The sequence below is a fragment of the Amblyomma americanum genome, chromosome 10 (assembly GCF_052857255.1).
Source record: "Amblyomma americanum isolate KBUSLIRL-KWMA chromosome 10, ASM5285725v1, whole genome shotgun sequence".
NCBI classification, from domain to species: Eukaryota; Metazoa; Arthropoda; class Arachnida; order Ixodida; family Ixodidae; genus Amblyomma; species Amblyomma americanum.
The window spans coordinates 32,723,323-32,729,322 of NC_135506.1; the positions used below are offsets into that span (position 1 = coordinate 32,723,323).

General features: G+C 46.0%; 1 long non-coding RNA gene across 1 annotated transcript; it reads left to right on the plus strand.

Moving 5' to 3' along the window:
• The first annotated feature begins 4,240 nt into the window (after positions 1–4,240).
• Positions 4,241–5,599, plus strand: LOC144106926 (uncharacterized). Its single transcript, XR_013309161.1, has 4 exons — positions 4,241–4,347; positions 5,245–5,299; positions 5,386–5,417; positions 5,512–5,599. It is a non-coding gene; the product is annotated as an uncharacterized LOC144106926 (long non-coding RNA).
• The last annotated feature ends 401 nt before the right edge of the window (positions 5,600–6,000 follow it).

Here is a 6,000-nt window from a genome sequence, read left to right on the forward strand (position 1 = left end):
TGCCGAATGGCAATCAGAGAAAAAAGCTCCCAGAGGGGGCATGCATTCACAGAGCTTGACATCGGAAACCTTTATACGGTACTTGGTTACCTTGCATGGAATTTCTCGCACTCCTGTGCAGTGCCATTTAATGTGTGGTAAAATTAATCCCTAACATTGATCCTGCAGATAATAACCGAATAGGTATATTTTGATAGACGTACATGCGTATTGAATGTGAGCATAGGTAACAAAATTACTGAATAGTGAAACTCGAATGGAATTAGTCGCGTCATTCATAGACAGAGCTGATGGCTGTGCTCAAGTAGATGAGAATTTCTGGACATATCTCAATATCTATGGAAGTGCGCCGCCTTCTTTTTTTCGTAGCTTCTGAAGCTGTATCTTCGACTGCCTGCATGTTTGTGCTTTGTAAGAGGCACTTCCGGCCCCTATAGTGGCACACAGGGCACAAGCACAGCTTTGAATGGCAAGTGAAACACCTGTGCCAGCAGGTGTGCGCTTGGACATGTGCATCGTCTTGGAAAAATCACTTTAGTCACTGTAAATTGACATCATCACCTGTCATCTACTGTTTGCCTCTTTCATCTTACGCGGTGCGGGGCCGCCGACTAAAAGAATATTACCTTTTGCTGACCACCCCATGTTTACTGACATCAACGTTTTTTTTTTATCTCTTGAGCACTACTTCCGTGTTCAGTGCTGTTTGTGGTGCACTTTATAGTAATTAGCCGGCCCTCATAAAACCTGGTTGGCGCGATAAACCATATCTATATTAAAGTTGTCAGGGTCAGGTGAGTGCAGATCTGTAGAATGACGCTGGGCAAATTGTGCTAGAAAAACTGGACGCCCCGTGTACACAATGCCTGATGAACACGTGCTTCCGGAATCTTGGAAGAACGCTATAGACAGAGCTGATGGCTGTGCTCAACGCTAACGTTATCTTAATTCGTAAGAGAGTGGATGTCATGGTTATGAAATAATTTAACTCGATCAGCTTACTGTAAACTGCCGACAAGGTATTTACTATGTAAGGAATTCGCTCATAGAGTTCGAGCATCCTTAGACTTGAAGCAACCAAATGACCAGACGGCTTTCGTAAAGGCTACTCCACAATAGAGCACATTTGAACCATCAATCATGCGACAGAAAGATGCGTAGAATATCACCATCCTTTAATGTAGCTATAATAGATTTCTAGAAAGCATGTGCCTCATTCGAAACCTCACAAATCATTCAGTGATGACACGACAAGGTTGTAGAAGAGGTGTATTGAAGAATACAGCGAAATATATATAGCAGTTGCACTGCTAAAATATACCTCCACATAGAAAGTAATAAAGGCAGAACCATGAAGAATGCCGGCAGGGAAAGAAGAACTCGTCAGTGCTACTTTTCGCGTGTTTACTGGAGGTCTTGATTAAGAATTGTTTGGGATACAAGTTAATGCAGAATAGATTAGTAATCTGCGATTTGTTGATCAGATTGCTGCACTAAGTAACTCTGATGAAGAGCTGCAAAACATGATCGAGGACCTAAGCAGAAAAAGCACAGCTGTCGATCTAAAAATTAAAATCCTAATATTTAACACTCCCGCAATGTAGCAGCAGTTTACAACGGGCAACGAAGCAAAGAAAAAGGGGGAAGGGAATACATCTACTGCGGGCAGATAGTAACCACAGATCCGAAGCAAGAGAGAGGTAGGTAGGTAAAACGTTTATTTTGCTCTATTTTACAGAGGTATTAGCGGTTTCAGATGGCTTCTTCCATCTTGCTCCAGGGTTGGTTCCCTTAGTCCAGGGCTCGACTGAGGGTAGCTGACCTTCGAGCACGTCTTACTAGTCCTTGCTGGACTTTTACGATGTCGCTGGAAAGCATCCGCTCCCACTGTTCCGAACTCGGGTTTTCTACTATGGTTAGCTCGCCGACTTTCTGGCATGCCCGTGTGGTGTGGTATAGGGTTGGTGTATCTCCACACCACGGGCATACGCTTTCGTACTGTGTGGGGTACATTTTACTTATCAAGTTTAAGCACGGGAAAGTTCCCGTTGGCAGTTTTCGTCACCCTATGGCGTCCTCACTGCATAGCTGTTCATGTGGGGGAGGGGGGGGGATACTTTTTGCTTGTCCCTCTCAAGTAGTCTAGAATCTCTGCATAGCTTTGGTCTACCGGTTCCGGGTCCGCTGTAGAGACGAGGTGGATGGACGCTCGGTTTGTTGCGTACCCTCGAGCTGTCCTGTCTGCCTCCTGATTTCCTTAATGTCGGTGTGACCCGGTATCCAAACTATCGCGTGTTTGGCTTGGTTGTTGTTGGAGTTGCCACATGAGCGGAGAATTCGGAACGCGTTGTGGCTGATTCTGCAGTATAGATAGTTACGGCATGCTGCTTGGGAGTCTGCGAGCATGGTTAGAGACCTGTTTAATCGGTAGCCCTCCGCTGTCGCTAGAGCTATGGCTGCTTCTTCGGCCTCGGCTACCGTGCAGTTGCGTATTGACGCACCGGTGATAACTGATGATTGTTTAGGGCAATGGACTGGATTCCAAGATAACGCAAGAGTAGGAGGGGCTTGCAGAGAGTCAGGTGGCTGGATGCGATCACAAGGTTTCCAGGGTGAATTGTGGCCACGGCTGTCACTGGACACAGTTAATGGAAGACACATGGGAGAAGATGCATTTATAGCGAGCTAGGCGTAGGTTTTCTGCTGATGATATTAAAATTCGAGTGTATTGTTATTTCGCAGCAGGGCATTGCCCTCGGTGTGCAACTCATGGCCTGACTGAGCCTCTTGCCTAGGTCATTTTTATCCTCATTTGTAGATAATGCTGTGCGGCGAGTTTAGTGAAGTAGGTGTTGACGACTGCACAGAAGTGGTGGTTTCGCGAAGCAATTGGAATAAGCAATGCGAGGCGCTGACAACAATCGTTCATTTTCTGCGTGCCCGCGAAGAGTGATACCAGAATAACTGACATTCCAAGTAATCTGGAAACCGCCGCAGTTGCTCAGTGGTTATGGCGCTCGGCTGCTGGCCCGAAAGACGCGGGTTGGATCCCGGCCGCGGCGGTCGAATTTCGATGGAGGCGAAATTCTAGAGGCCCGTGTGGTGTGCGATGTCAGTGCACGTAAAAGAACCCCAGGTGGTCGAAGTCTCCGGAGCCCGTCACTACGGCGTCCCTCATAGCCTGAGTCGCTTTGAGACGTTAAACCCCCATGCATAAACCATATACCTGCAAGTAATCTGGATAATTCTTCGATGACATTTTCTAAACAGGCTTTTTACTGATGACACAATGGCTGCTGTGTAGGCCGAACAGGAGTGGAAGGAAAATATGCACGTATGTCCGATCAGTTTATCGCCACCTTTGCCGTGAAAGGTTGGTGACTGTTGTGCGTGACGCACTGTCACGGCACTTGTGGCGTGAAATGCAAGGCATCGATACGGATCAAAATTTTTCTTGGGCAAGCCCAATTCCATTCCGGGTTTTCTTCGGGCTCGCGGTGTTCTTTGTCCTTGAGCTTTTTTTGAGTAGTTACCCTATTCAAGGGAGTCACAACTCCGTAATACGGAGAAGAATTGTGCATGTCAGCCTGTAAATACACAAGAAAATGAAGCAATACAAAAGGTTTAGTTATCATCTTAATATATCTTTATGTGATTTATTTTTCAGTACATTCATGACAATCCGGTGCCTCCCCTAGTGAAGACCGTCAGGGGCCGGAAATGGTTATCGACAAAGGTAAGACACGAGCAAGGTTTCCGCGCTCGGTATACTGAACCAGTTGTCCACGCACACCACCCTTCTTTCTAACTTTTCTGGTATTATCGGATATGCTATTTTTTTTTTCGGAATACAATAAAACTACGAGCCCTCAAAAACAGGCAGGTCTGCCTTAATCACAGAAGCGTTCAGAGAGAATTGGCCAGCCGGCTTTTCAAGGTTCCTGATTGAGGCGAGCCTCGAAGAAAAAAGCCTGAGGGATGGTGTAGCCGCATGGTTCTCCTGTTCCGTTGAGCCATTGCCTAACAAGTCTGATCTATAGACCGCTTCTGCTGCACCTAACATTTCGCATTAGCCTCACCGAAATTGCCATGTATCTCGCTCATTTCATTTAGTGTCCACGTCATTGCGGAGTAAATTGTTGCACAGGCAGCATGACATGCCTTCTTTGTATTCGTGACTGCTGCTTCTTGACCGTAAGGACAACGCATGCACTTGGCCCTTTGCAGTCTCTGACTTCGGCGACTACACCTGATCGCCTGCCCCAGTCTCCGGGGCCATCCAAGCCGCGAGCGGCCTCTCTGCCCGAGAGGCGATACCACTCGTCGAATACCGGGATGCTTAATAAGGTGTGTTTTATTGGTGCTTCGCACGGAACAGCTTCCCTGTACGTATACAAGCTGATTTGTTTGCAACTAACTGCCTAAGGTCAGCAAAACAAGAAGGAAGCAATTCACGATTTGTTACTGCGTTGTGACGATCTTCATGAAATGACTAGACTATCGTGCATCAGAGAAGAGGATACAGCTGATATCGTTTCTTTGAAAGACCCTTTGCAAGACTGCACTAAATAGTCACAAAGTAATTGCCAATATAATGAGCATATATGCTATCTTAGACAGTTTATAGCTCCTACTCTTACGTTCTTGGCTTCGCAAACCTTTTGAGCGCATTGCAGTTGCGCCAATATATGACAACTGCAGGTAAATTGATAAGAATGTTCCAGGCTATTAGCTTCCTTATGAAAGTATGCAAATAAGCCATCACCTCGCTAGAGAGTGAACCCCACAGCGGGTGCATGACTGATTAGTGTCAAATGTTATGTCATCCACTGTTCTAGCTGACGTGAAGTATAACAACAAACTCTAGCGATATAAATGATCTTTTTGCAGGCAGCCCCTAAAACAAATACTGGAATTCTCTTTCTTGTTTATTTTTTTCGACATTTATTAAAGCTTAAAACCCTTAATTTTCCACTTCAGCAGGGTTAGCAGAACGTCTGACATTTAAACCTACGCATTAAGCTATTTGCGTAAAAATTTTGTGATGTCTCTCAATTTTGAAGGGTCCTTGTCATAGATGTCTCATAGGAGTCGTCTAAAGACAAAACATAACACCGAAAAAATTCGTATCGAAAGAAGATTGATCCTAAAAAAAGCGCAGTGGATGCCGTTGAAAATGGGTCTAAACTATTGTGCGCTTGCACTTTGTCTCATTACTCGCTGTTTGCTTGTGTGTTTTCGCAGATTGGTGCAACCCCACTTGTGACGTCTACTAAGCCCATCGTAATAAAGCACACGGGTATGTAGTAATTATGCCGCAAGCTGCCTGCAACATGCTCCGGTAGAGTGCACCATATGTACTGACGCATCTGCTTTTGCTTTCAGTTCCAACTGAGACTGGTAACGAGGATGAGACGGTGTGTATAGATCCCCGTTCTTCGCTTGCCTCTCAGTTCTGTGCTTTCTGCTTGCAGCCCTGATTTCACAAGGCTGGCTGCTCTGTATGTGCAGGACCTGGAGGACTCCGTGCTTGAAGTGATCCAACACTGATCGGGAGCTGTGGTGCTCGGAGTTGTGGGGTGTGGGACGGAGTTGTGGGGTGTGGGACGGAGTTGTGGGACGGCTTTTTCGGACGGCCAACTAAATGATGAAAAAGACCGGTTGTTGATGTTTATTCTCCTACAAATAAACGCGTGTTGTGTCTTGCGTGAGAGTACAGACGATGTACTGAAAGCTGAGGTTTGTGTATACATTCCCAAATAAGCACAGAGAGATCCAAACGACTCCACTTGGCGAGCATTTCCCGAGTGAATTGGGACAGGTGACAAGCCTACAGCAGTGAGGTCATTAAAGGGTGAAGAGGAAAATAAAGGTGTTAGCTTAAATTATCTAAAAAAGCCTCCGTCACCTCAAACAGCGCATTCAAGGAGGTCATGCGCACATCCTAGCTTGGACAGAAGCCTGCAATGACAGGAGCGCGTTCAAAAGCCAAAGGCCCTG